General features: G+C 41.1%; 1 long non-coding RNA gene across 1 annotated transcript in view; it reads right to left on the bottom strand.

Annotated features, from left to right (window-relative positions):
- Positions 1-14,242, bottom strand: part of LOC122426408 — a 107,808-nt gene that overhangs the window by 56,324 nt on the left and 37,242 nt on the right. Inside the window, exon 2 of the long non-coding RNA XR_006265157.1 lies at positions 507-558. This is a non-coding gene — a long non-coding RNA (uncharacterized LOC122426408). The remainder of the gene's footprint in view (positions 1-506; positions 559-14,242) is intronic.

Genomic DNA, 14,242 nt, shown 5'->3' with positions numbered 1-14,242 from the left:
CATATATGGGGCAGAATTTGTCTTGAGATCCGCCTTCACCTGATTGAGAGGTTGTGAGGAAATAACTAATTCACCCACCTCAAGTTTCTTCAAGGCTCTGCTATATCCCCCAAAGAACTTGAGATTTGTTCATTAAAAATAGCCTTGGGTTAGTTACAATAAAGAATCTGCCTGCAATTTGGGAGACCTGGGTTTGATCCCTGGGTTGGGAAGATCCCCTGGAGAAGAGAATAGCAATCCACTCCAGTATTCTTGCCTGGAGAATTGCATGGACAGAGGAGCCTGGCAGGCTACAGTCCACGGGATTGCAAAGAGTCGGACACGACTGAGCCACTAATACACTGTTAACCACAATGTAAGGAAATAAGCAAAGGGAGCTTTGTTTCATGTTTTTGCTGCCTCCAAAGCCCTGTGAAAAAGGAAGTCTGAGAGGAGCTAGTGGAATGTCAGAATCATGCACTAAGAGGCTGTGAGAGATCTAGGTTCCCCATCTTCCCACCAATTACCTGTATGACTATGCGGCAAGTCATTTAATCCTCTGAGTCTCGATTGCTGCATCTGTAAAACAGGAATAATTGCTTACTGACACCCGGTGTGTCTTGAGTTTTACAAGTTATTGTTCAAAGAAGTTGCAGCTTTGCTTTCACAACTTTAAAATGCTTTGACTCTTTTTTATTTAAATTCTTGGAGTTTATAGTTTTTGAGGATAGCAGCTTTCAGCTTTCAAAGTCCAATTCTTTGTGACCCCATGGACTGCAGCACGCCAGGCTTCCCTGTCCACCACCAACTCCCAGAGCTTGCTCAAACTCATATCCATCAAGTCAGTGGGGCCATCCAACCATCTCGTCCTCTGTCGTCCCCTTCTCCTCCTGCCTTCAATCTTTCCCAGCATCAGGGTCCTTTCCAGTGAGTCAGTTCTTCACATCAGGCGGCCAAAGTATTGGATCTTCAGCTTCAGCATCAGCCCTTCCAGTGAATATTCAGGACTGATTTCCTTTAGGATTGACTGGCTGGCTCTCCTTGCAGTCCAAGGGACTCTCAAGAGTCTTCTCCAACACCACAGTTCAAAAGCATCAAGTCTTCAGTGCTCAGCTTTCTTCACAGTCCAACTCTCACATCCATACATGACTACTGGAAAAACCATAGCTTTGACTAGATGAACCTTTGTTGGCAAAGTAATATCTCTGTTTTTTAATATGCTGTCTAGGTTGGTCATAGCTTTTCTTCCAAGGAGCAAGCGTCTCTTAATTTCAGGGCTGCAGTCACCATCTGCAGTGATTTTGGAGCCCAAGAAAATTAAGTCTCTGTTTCTGTTGTTTCTCCATCTATTTGCCATGAAGTGATAGGACCAGATGCCATGATCTTCATTATTTGAATGTTGAGTGTTAAACCAGCTTTTTCACCCTCCTTTTTCACTTTCATCAAGAGGCTCTTTAGTTCCTCTTCACTTTCTGCCATAAGGGTGGTATCATCTGTATATCTGAGGTTACTGATACTTCTCCCTGCAATCTTGATTCTAGCTTGTGCTTCAACCAGCCCAGCATTTCTCATGATATACTCTGCATATGCAGATATGCAGATGAAACCACCTCACATATGCAGATAACCTCAGATATGCAGATTACACCAGCCTTATGGCAGAAAGTGAAGAAGAACTAAAGAGCCTCTTGATGAAAGTGAAAGAGAAGAGTGAAAAAGTTGGCTTAAAACTCAACATTCAGAAAACTAAGATCATGGCATCTGGTCCCATCACTTCATGGCAAATAGATGGGGAAACAGTGGAAACAGTGACAAACTTTATTTTGGGGGGCTCCAAAATCACTGCAGATGGTGACTGCAGCCATGAAATTAAAAGATGCTTATTCCTTGGAAAAAAGTTATGACCAACCTAGACAGCATATTAAAAAACAGAGATATTATTACTTTGCCAACAAAGGTCCATCTAGTCAAAGCTATGGTTTTCCCAGTAGTCATGTATGGTTGTGAGAATAGGACTGTAAAGAAAGCTGAGCACCAGAGAATTGATGCTTTTGAACTGTGGTGTTGGAGAAGACTCTTGAGACTGCAAAGAGATCCAACCAGTCCATCCTAAAGGAAATCAGTCCTGAATATTCATTAGAGCGACTGATGTTGAAGCTGAAACTCCAATACTTTGGCCACCTGATGCAAAGAACTGACTCTTTTGAAAAGACCCTGATGCTAGGAAAGATTGAGGGCAGGAGGAGAAGGGGAAGACAGAGGATGAGATGATTGGATGGCATCACTGACTCAGTGGGCATGAGTTTGAATAAGCTCCAGGAGTTGGTGATGGACAGGGAGGCCTGTCATGCTGCAGTCCATGGGGTCGCAAAGAGTCAGACACAACTGGGTGACTGAACTGAACTGACTGAACTCTGTATATAAGTTACATAAGCAGGGTGACAATATACAGCCTTGATGTACTCCTTTTCCAATTTGGAAGCAGTCTGTTGTTCCACGTCCAGTTCTAACTGTTTCTTCTTGACCTGCATACAGATTTCTCAGGAGACAGGTAAGGTGGTCTGGTATTCCCATCTCTTGAGGAAGTGTCCACAGTTTGTTGTGATCCACACAGTCAAAGGGTTTCAGTTCAGTTCAGTTCAGTCACTCAGTTGTGTCCAACTCTTTGCGACCTCATGAACTGCAGCACACCAGGCTTCCCTGTCCATCACCAACTCCCAGAGCTTACTCAAACTCATGTCCATCAAGTCAGTGATGCCTTCTAACCATCTCATCCTCTTTCATCCCCTTCTCTTCCCACCTTCAATCTTCAATCAGTATCAGGGTCTTTTCCAAGAGTCAGTTCTTCGCATCAAGTGGCCAGAGTATTGGGGTTTCAGCTTCAACATCAGTCCTTCCAATGAATATTCAGGACTGATTTCCTTGAGGATTCACTGGTTGGATCTCCTTGCAGTGCAAGAGACTCTCAAGAGTTTTCTCCAACACCACAGTTCAAAAGAATCAATTCTTCAGTGCTCAGCTTTCTCTATGGTCCAACTCTCACATCCGTACATGACAACTGTCAAAGGCTATGGCATAATCAATAAAGCAGAAGTAGATGTTTTTCTGGAATTCTCTTGCTTTTTCTATGATCCAATGGATGTTGGCAATTTGATCTCTGGTTCCTCTGCCTTTTCTAAATACAGCTTGAACATCTGAAAGTTCACGGTTCACATACTGTTGAAGCCTAGCTTGAAGAATTTTCAACATACTTTGCTAGCATGTGAGATGAGGGCAGTTGTGCAGTAATTTGAACATTCTTTGGCATTGCCTTTCTTTGGGATTGGAGTGAAAACAGACCTTTTCCAGTCCTGTGGCCACTGCTGAGTTTTCCAAATTTGTTGGCATGTTGAGTGTAGCACTCAATATGTTAAAATAGCATCATCTTTTAGGATTTGAAATCGCTCAGCTGGAATTCCATCACCTCCACTAGCTTTGTTCGTAGTGATGCTTCCTAAGGCCACTTGACTTCACATTCCAGAATTCTGGCTCTAGGTAAATGATCACACCACCATGGTTATTTGGGTCATGAATATCTTTTTTGTATAGTTCTTCTGTGTATAGCAGCTTTACTGAGATAAAATTCAAATATTACACAATTCAAATATTTAAAGTATACAATTCAGTGGTCTTTAGTGTATTCATAGAGTTATATAATCATCAACACAATCAATTTTAGAACATTTTATCACCCCCAAAAGAAGCCTATATCCTTTATCTATCACACCTCAATCTCCCCATCCATTCTCTTCCAGTATTAGGTAACCACAATCAAACTTCTGTCTCTACTTTCTGCCTATCAGCCATCTGTTTCTACTTTCTGTCTATCTTGGATGTTTCATATAAATGAAATCATACTGTAAATGGACTTCTGTGTCTGGCTTCTTTCACTTAGCATAATGTTTTCAAAGTTTATCCATGCTGTAGCATGTATTGGTACTTATCCTTTTCTATGGTTAAATAATATTCCACTCTATAGATATAACACATTTTTTTCTTTCATTTATCAGTTGATAGACATTTGGTTTATTCCTACCTTTTAATTATTACAGGTAATGCTACTATGAACATTTCATGTACAAGGTTCTGTGTGGACATATGTTTTCATTTGTCTTAAGTATATACCTAAAAGTGAAATTGCTGGGTTCTACTCCATATGGTATCTCTATGTTTAATCTTTTGAGGAACCACTAGACTCTTCTCCAAAATGACTGCAACATTTTGCATTCCTGCCATCCTTGTATATGGATTCTAATTTCTCCACATCCTGACAACACTTGCCATTGTCTGTCTTCTTTATCACAGCATATATAAAGTGGTATCACATGATGGTTTTGATTTGCATTTCCCTGATAGCTAATGACATTTAGCATCTTTTCTTTAGTTTGTTGGTCCTTTTTTCCTTCATTTTGTTGCTTGTTCTTTTGGTGTCATATCTAAGAATCCATTGCCAAATCCATAGTGACAAAGATTTACTCCTGTTTCCTTTTAAGTGGTACCATCTTTGGAAAGATGTTTACTCAAATCATTTGCCCATTTTAAAATCTAGCTATTATTGAACTGTAAGAATTCTTTACATATTGTAAATATATATTCTAAGTATTCTTAGCAGATCTGTGATTTGGAAATATTTTCACCCATTCTGCAGGTTGTCTTTTCACTTTCTTGATAGTGTACCTTTTGAAGGAAAAAAAAGTTTTTAACATTAGAGAAGTCCAATTTATCTTTTTTTTTTTTTCATTTTGTTGTTTGTGCTTTTGGTGTCATATCTAAGAATCCATCACCAAATCCAAAGTCACAAAGATTTACTCCTATGCTTCCTTCTAAGAGTCTTACAGTTTTAGCTTTACTTTCAGGCCTTTGATCCATTTTGATTTAATTTTGTAGAGGTATAAGGAAGAGATTCAACTTCATTCTTTTGCATGAAGAATGGCTGTCCATTTGTTGGAAAGTCTATTCTTTTTCCATTGAATGATGTTGGCATTTTTTCCCAAAAACCAGTTGACAGTAGATATGTAGGTTTATTTCTGGGCTCTCATTTCTTTTCCATCAATCAGTACGGCCATCCATACTCTGCTACCATACTGTCTCAATTACTGTTGCTTTGTAGTAACTTTTGAAATCGGGAATATGAGTCCTCCAACTTTGTTCTTTTTTTGCCAAGATTATTTTTGGGTTTTCTGGGTTCCTTACATTTGCATATTAATTCTCAACTCCTTTCTAAAACTTCAAAAAGAAAAGCTCTTCCAGTGTTGGTGAGCTGTCACATATATAATTTTATTTTTTTCTTTTTTTGCCTTTTGGGGATATAAGAACAAAGAAATCAAAGTTTTTCTAGTCTTGTGGCTTCAGTATAGTAGGAATTTCCCACAAACAAATTCATCCAATTGAACATTCTTTAAATTTTCCCTTGCACTATTTATCCTCTTCTTTCCCTAATGAGAGATTCTTTAAAATTGTTCAGCTTGAGAAGCTTTGCCTGCTAAGAACAATCTCAGACACTTGGCCACATCTTTCTTAATTCCAAGCTTTAGAGGTTGTCACTGGTTAGTCAGAGAAAGAGGCAACAGTAATTAGCCCTGCATCCATTTGCAATCTGAAGAAAATATATTCAAGAAATGTTCTCTAAAACCATTCTCTTATTTTAAATTCTTGATATTGGCATCACCTAATAAAAAGCTGATGCCCTTACCCACCCCCTTCACCCCCACAGAGTAATGCGATGGTCTCAAGAATTCATGTAAAAGCCCCCTCTCAAATGAGCATATTTAGCGGCAAGGGAAATGGTGTTGAAAGCAATGGAGACCTGCAGAGAGAGCAGAGGAAAGGATAAAGAGCAAGATAAGGGCAGAAACCAATTGGAACAGAGAAGGGAAGAGAATGAAGAGGGAAAGGGAAAGGGGAGCTCAAAAAGGGAGAGCGAAGCATATGGCAGGTATCAATTATTTACCATTTATGCACAATAAAAAAAAATGCACTTTAACTACAGGAAGAGCACCAAATCCACTCAATAACCATTTAAAAGCATATGGAAATAAAACACAGCCATTTAAAGGGCTGTAATAAATGTTCAATGCTCTTTGTAATGCCCCTGAAAGAATACAAGTGTTAAGCCTTGGTAAATTACACTTAAAAGTAAGTGTAACATAAAAACGAAATTAGGCATACAAATAACCTCACACTTAGGCATTTTTTAAAAGTCTCTTTCAAACAGTTAATTAGAAAAGCCTCTAAGGAGCATAACTTTTCTTCTCTCATATTCTCTTCCCTTAACAACAGGGCCAAGCCAGTGGCAAGAGCAAGTAAACATAGATCCAGGATGCAGAGAAGGTCTGCATGTCCTCAGCCCTGGAAAAAAAGAAAAACTGAGGAAAACAACAAAGAGCAGGCACTGTCAGAACTGCTCCCTTCACTTATTAGAGAACTGAATGAAACCCTTAAACATGAGTCACAGGAATATGTAGATGGCATCATAGGCTCTGTTTCCCAACTGCACATTTTAATAGCTTCAGTGTTCTCTTCACAATGCGATAAGCCAATCAAAAAGTACTATTAAATTCATGTGCCCATTCTTCATTAACATCTGCTGTATAATATAGTCACATTTCCAGTAAACCAGGTCCTACATGCTACAGCCTTAAAAGGGAGAGACTCAAAAAGAGGCTGGCTCCAAGGGAGCCATAGCCAAGAGACACCAGCTTAAAACAGGGACAGGGTGGGGTGAGGCTGCTGGCAGAATTTGCCGTGTTCTAGCCTGCAAATGCCACATTAAGGTTCTCATTACAAACAAGAGTTGTCTCAGCTGTCAACGAGCAGCACATGTCTTCCCTACCCTGTCAGCCCCCCGATCTTTTTGCATTTGTAGTACGGCACATGACACCTACAGAATTTCATGACTGTGGCAGCCTGGGTGTCCCAGGAAGCAGGCTCTGAGTCAGAGATTAGAGTGCAGGGTACTTTTAGGGGCTGCTCTTGCAATACCAGCACCCAGGGAAGGGAAGGGAAAGGAAGGGAAGGAAGTAAAACTGGACAGAGGGGGAAGTCGGGCTGCAATGCAGTTTTGTTTTGTTTTCTTTTCTTTTTTTAATCTTGGCTGGGTCAGGTCTCAGTTGTGATGTGCGGGCTTAGTTGCCTTGCAGCATGTGGGATCCTAGTTCCCAGACCAGGGATTGAACTCAAGTCCCCGGCATTGCCAGGTGGATTCTTAACCACTGGACCACGAGGGAAGTCCCTGTAATGCAGTTTCGATGGACATCTCATCCAACATTCTGGAGGCTGGCTTCTCAATGCTGTCCCATTTGGATGAGAGGGCCAGGGCTCCCTACCCCTTGCTCAAGCAGTCTTCGGATGCAGCTATCCCAGGGAGGGGGTGTGGCCTTGTTCAAAGCAGCTCTCCCCATCAGAGAGAACCCAGAGGGGCTGGCTGCCCACAGCACCCCAGCAGTTGGAGGTATCAAACCCATAGGACAGAGAAGGGATCTGATCAGCACCACAGGAAGCAAATAGAACAGGCCTTTTGGGGTTCATCTGTTCACGGCCCTAGAGGTGGAAATGGCAACCCACTCCAGTACTCTTGCCTGGAAAATTCCACAGAGGAGCCTGGCAGGCTATACAGTCTGTAGGGTCGCAGAGTCAGCCGTGACTGAGTGACTGAGCAGGCATGCACATCCTTTCAGCAAACATTTGTTGCATCATTTCAGTGGGCATGGCTCCCATCGACAATGATTGATGAGCGTTTCCAGCATGTCTGCCCGCAGAGAACACAAAGAGCTTTGTACTCATCATGCCCCCAGAAGTCTCTGTGAGGCAATACAGTATCAAGGACTCACCTGCCCATTTTATACATAGGAAAACTGATGATGAAGAAAAGCAATCAGCTCAACTCTTTTACAGGTCAACCATCCAGTATTTAAAAGAAAAAAAGGCATCTGAGGAGATGATGGCAAATCTTGCCTGCCAATGTAGGCAGTCCATTGACATGGAGTCATAGATGGGCAGGAACAGGACAGACAGTGAGCTAATGAGAAATTTCCTGAGCTCTGGACTCTTTCCTCCTCCCTGGCTTCTATCTATTTTTGCAGATGCCAGAGGGCAAGATGTAGTCCATAAATTATACTCTGACCCCATTTTCTAAATTTCATTAAAAACATTTTTTTTTTCTCTTTTATCTGAAAATTTCTCTTTCAACTCCCATAAAGACACTCCTGGGTCAGTCTTATTACCCAATAAGTAACCTGCTACTGTTCACACTGACTGTGATCAAGCCTGTGCCACGGTCCTAACAATACACGAAAATGTGTCACAGACCGCCAGCATTCACCCTCTTGTGTCATTTCACTTAATTAATAAGTGGGACAAAGATTACAGAAAAGGAAGAAATCTGATTACACAGCATTATAATGGCATTGTAGTCTCCTGTAAAGACTGAATGGGGTCTGCCCCCTTAAAAATCTCCATTTGCTCCACCATTGCACCACGGAAATGTCAGCTCGACTCTCCCCCGGCGGCCCCCACCCTGAGGTGACCTTTAGCTGCATCTCTCAGTAATACTAACCCATTAGTCATGCCTGGGTCAGTGATGTGTCAATAACAGAATAATTATTGAAGAAAGCCTTAAGAGGAAGGACAGCAGCCTGGATTTTGAGTTAACTCAACCCAAACCGGCACCACGGCTTGTTGAATAAATGAATGGATGTCGAATAAATGGTCCCTTTACATCTGGAGACCTAAAGGCTGTTGATTCCATTAATCCAGGAGGTTATTTGCAGCTGCTAAATACCTTTTTAGACAAGTAAGTGGCACGGCTTTTACTCCCGCTGACTACACCCCACCCGCTCTAGTAGAACAAATTTGCTGTACTTAATGGTTCTGGCATTTTAAAAGGAAGTCAGTCAGGGCTGTTCAGCCTGCCTGCACCTTTCGGGGGCAGGGGTGATGAACCTCTCCCTACTCACAGGAGGGACAGGCTTAAGATCCTGAAATTAGAGATGCTTCCAAACTTTGTGAAGGATCTCTGATAGAAACCAAACAGCCAGGTGCCGATGAAAGAAACGAGGAATGATGAGAGAGGCCGTGTGGCTTCATGGCCAAAGGCGGAGTGCACAGACAGAACTCCGCGTAGAGACTGATGTTAAGCTGCCTCAAGTTAAGGAACCATTAGAAGCTGGGAGAAAGGCCTGGAACAGGTCCTTCCTTGGCAAGTATGGCCTTGCTGACATTGTCATCTTGGACTTTTAACATCCAGACCTGTGAGACAGGAAATTTCTGTTATTTAAGCCACGTAGTTTGTGGTACTTTGTTATAGCAGCTCTAACAAACTAATGTACTTGTTAATAACTTGCAATCAGCAGGCCTGGTGTGGAGTTCTGTCATCATTGACTTGTCCTGTCGTCTTGGGCAAGTTACTTCTTAAGCTCTCTAATTCCTACAAAGGCAAGACAATAATACATGGTCTACCTACCTCACACATCCGTTGTGGGAGTCAAATCTTTATGTATGCAAAAGCACTTTGCAAACTCTAACATAACACATATGCATTGTATGTGACAAGAAAGTGTCTAGTATGACATTCTGTGTGGTTAGTTAGTTAGTTAGTTCAGTCCTTCAGTCGTGTCTGACTCTTTGCGACCCCATGAATCGCAGCATTACTTCCCCAAAGGTATGTACAAATTAGGGTCTCCAGAATTCTCTAAAGATAATTCCAATGATGTTCAGAAAATAAACAAACAAACCCCAGACTCCCTCTTCCTAACCATTTTGCCTATAACGGGCAAGATAGATTTGAATAAGAAACAGGGAGCCTATTGAGGAAAAAAGGGAGAGGCCAGATCTAGAGTTGCCTCTTCCTAATATTACACTCCAAGTGCAAACACGAGCAAAACAAGGTAAATAACATACCAAATAGGCACCAGCCAAGACCAGCTGCCTAAGACACATCTATCCCCCAGGAGCACAGAGGCCCAGAGAAGGAGACACAGCTGGAGTTAAGGGATATAATGCACAACACGCAATGGCAGCTTCTATACTGTAACAGTCTTCTTTAGAAGCCATATCTAATATTCTCATGTTGTTGTTTTAACAAGCAGGTGTTTCTTCTATATTCAATTGCAACCAGAATAAATCCTATAGTTCTTCAGTTTCAGCTATTAGATGAAGCTGCATTTTTTTTAAGTCCAAGAAACAAAATGACTGCACAAGACATCCGTAGATAGTGTGTGCCCCTGATATGATACCATGAAATTGGCACTTTACCTCTATGGTCTTCCTCCATATAACCTGGTCTAATCATAAGAAAAACAGGAGACAAATGGAGAGACATCCTACAGAATACCTTCCCACACCCCTCAAAACTGGCAAGGTCACCAAAAACAAGGGAAGCCTGAGAAACGACCAACCCAAAGGAGTCTAAGAAGGCACAGCAGATGTATGACAAAAACCACTACAATATTGTAAAGTAATTAGCCTCCAACTAATAAAAATAAATGAAAAAAAAGAAGGCATAGCAGTTAAATGTAATGTAGTATCCTGAATAGGATTCTGGAACAGAAAAGGGACATGAGGTAGAAGCTAAATGAAATATGAATAAACTGTGAGCTTTAGTTAATAATGATGTATCAATATTGGTTCAGTAATTGGTTCAAATGTACTATGCTAAGGTAAGATGCTAATAATAGGGAAAACTGCATACAGGTAGGTATATGGAAACTCTCTGTACATCATCTCAGTTTCTCTGTAAATCTAAAACTATTGTAAAAAAAGTGAAAGTCATTAAAAATTTTTTAAAGGCAATCTAAATTTTGTTCTCATTTTTTGAAGAGTATTAGAGGAAATTATATTTTTGTCTTACAAAAACACTTCTTTAAAATCCCCTTTCCTCTTCTCTATAGATATTGCACAACCTAAAATTTCTCCAGAGCCTCTTGCTCTTTTAAATCCCTACACACATATGCACACACACACCTGCACACACACACACCCAGGAACCATGGCTTTTTTTCTCTCATCATCCCTTGCTGAGAAAATGCTATCTCCCTTGTTACCATTCCTCACCTACAGGCCCTTCCTGAATGTGTCACCATCAAGACTTCTGTTCCATAGGACTTCCCTGGTGGTCCAGCGGTTAAGACTCCAAGCTTCCGATGCAGGGGGTGCAGGTCTGATCCCTGGTCAGGGAATTAAGATCCCGCATGCCACACTAAAAGAAAAGACTTCTCTTCTAGCCAGTCAGTCACAGACGCTCTGGAAACCTGGATGACACAGCACCTAAACAATACCTATTCCATGTACCTGTTCTCTCCTTGTTGTTCACGAAAGAAAAGCATAAAGCATTCCCTAGAAAGTGCAGTTCTTCTCCAGGTCTGTCAGATTTTCTTACAAGCAATTCTAGTGGAGAATGTGTAACAAATAAAATTGTCTACCTCAATATGTGATAAATATTTTAAAAGTCAAAAAGTAAACATGTCACTAATTTAATTCTCTTACTACCTAGATACATGAAATAGTGTTGAGTTGTTTTTTTTTTTTTTTTAAGAAAGGTAGTCCTGGAAGACTATATGGAAAATTCATACTATTTAATAAAGATCAAAAATAAACAAAGCTAAAGATTATATTGTTTAGACAAATCTGAATAGGTGATAAAATTAATTATTTTAAGAAACAAAGGAGCAATAAACACAAATTTCAGGATAGTGGCTATCTCCTATGAAGGAAGGTAATATTCTCAGTCTTATCTTGAATAAATATTATGTTTTGTAACATACATGTGTGTGTGTGTGTGTGTGTTCTTTGGTGTGTATAAAATAAAAAGATATATTTTCAAAAGATAATTCAAGCCCTATTGGTGTATTTTATCAGTCAGATTCCTCCAGGCAAAGAAACCAACCTTGGGTTATTTGAACAGAAAAAAGATCTTATTAATAAGATACTGGGCAGATCACAGAACAGCCAGAAGGATGGGAAGGCCAGTCTAGGGGTCAACCAAGAACTCAGGCAGCAGAGCCAGCCCTGGGAAGTCACGAACACAGACACTACAGCTTACATCGCCAAGCCAACAGCACGGAACTCTGATGAGGGCACTAGAACCTTAGCACACTGCCTCTCAAAACTGGACAGGGGATAGCTGCAGCCAACAGGGGCCCTGCGACCCTTGCTTCATCTCACCTGCTATCTCTAGTTTCCAGCTCTGGGTGGGTAAGTCTGACTGGTGGGGCCCAGGTCACACGCTTGTGCCTTATCTGCACGGGAGGCTGAGAACCTGTTTAGCTTTTCCTGTACAAAGCAGACTCTGCCTCCCTCAACACTCATAAGGCAGTGAATCTCCCACACAGAGATAGTGACTTCAGACGCTGGGTGTCAAAACAGTTGATAAATGTCCACATTTTAGCTTTTAAATATCAACTTGCATCCTTATTCCCATGCTTCTGCTTTTTAAAATATTGCTGCTTAACATAACATCCCTCATTTAATCAATGACGCATCACCTCATGCCCACAGTACGAAGAGCATCCAAAGACCCAGGGTCTCCCCAGGTCCTACGCCCAGCTCCAAGATCTCTCAGTGTCCATTCTTACATTAGTTCTATCCTGACCTTCTGGTATTCTGTACCCTCTAAACCAAACAAACTCTTAAGCTAATTCCCATAAGTTCACCCTATGAACATAATGGAGGAAACAGAAAATAAGGAAGAGGGAAGAGAAAGAAGATTAAAGTATAAAAATATGTTTAACCCAATCAAAAAGACTTTAGCTGGTCATGAGTCAATAAGTGGTAATTACAGATTCCCTTTTTCTTGGGGATGGTCTTGATCACTGCCTTCTATACAGTGTCACCAACCTCCGTCCATAGTTCCTCAGGCACTCTGTCTATTAGATCCAATCCCTTGAATCTATTTTTCACTTCCACTCTATTATCATAAGGGATTTGATTTAGGTCAGCATCACTACAAACAAAGCTAATGGAGGTGATGGAATTCCAGTTGAGCTATTTCAAACTCTAAAAGATGATGCTATGAAAGTGCTGCAGTCAATATGTCAACAAATTTGGAAAACTCAGCAGTGGCCACAGGACTGGAAAAGGTCAGTTTTCATTCCAATCCCAAAGAACAGCAATGCCAAAGAATGCTCAAACCACTGCACAATTGCACTCATCTCATATGCTAGCAAAGTAATGTTCAAAATTCTCCAAGCCAGGCTTCAGCAGTACGTGAATTGTGAAATTCCAGATGTTTAAACTGGATTTAGAAAAGGCAGAGGGACCAGAGATCAAATTGTCAACATCCGTTGGATCATAGAAAAACCAAGAGAGTTCCAGAATAACATCTATCCCTGCTCTATTGATTATGCCAAAGCCTTTGACTGTGTAGATCACAACAAACTGTGGAAAATTCTTAAAGAGATGGGAATACCAGACCACCTTATCTGCCTCCTGAAAAATCTGTATGCAGATCAAGAAGCAATAGAACCAGACATGGAACAACAGACTGGTTCCAAACTGGGAAAGGAGTGTGTCAAGGCCGTATATTGTCACCCTGCTTTTTTAACTTACATGCAGAGTACATCATGAGAAATGCTGGGCTGGAGGAAGCACAAGCTGGAATCAAGACTGCCAGGAGAAACATCAATAACCTCACATATGCAGATGATACCACCCTTATGGCAGAAAGTGAAGAGGAATTAAAGAGCCTCTTGATGACAGTGAAAGAGGAGAGTGAAAAAGCTAGCTTAAAACTCAACATTCAAAAAATCAAGATCATGGCATCTGGTCCCATCACTTCATGGCAAATGGATGGGGAAACAATGGAAACAGTGACAGACTTTATTTTGGGTCCAAAATCACTGCAGATGGTGACTGCAGCCATGAAATTAAAAGACGCTTGCTCCTTGGAAGAAGAGCTATGACCAACCTAGACAGCATATTAAAAAGCAGAGATATTACTTTGCTGACAAACGTCCATCTAGTCAGAGCTATGGTTTTACCAGTAGTCATGTATGGATGTGAGAGCTGGACCATAAAGAAAGCTGAGCACCAAAGAATGATGCTTTTGAACTGTGGTGCTGGAAAAGACACTTGAGAGTCCTTTGCACTGCAAAGAGATCCAACCAGTCAATCCTATAGGAAGTCAGTCCTGAATATTCATTGAAAGAACTGATGCTGAAACTGAAACTCCAATAGCCACCTGATGCGAAGAACTGACTCACTGGAAAGGACCCTGATGCTGGGAAAGATT

The sequence above is a fragment of the Cervus canadensis genome, chromosome 24 (assembly GCF_019320065.1).
Source record: "Cervus canadensis isolate Bull #8, Minnesota chromosome 24, ASM1932006v1, whole genome shotgun sequence".
NCBI lineage: Eukaryota > Metazoa > Chordata > Mammalia > Artiodactyla > Cervidae > Cervus > Cervus canadensis.
This window is presented reverse-complemented; position numbering and strand designations above follow the sequence as displayed.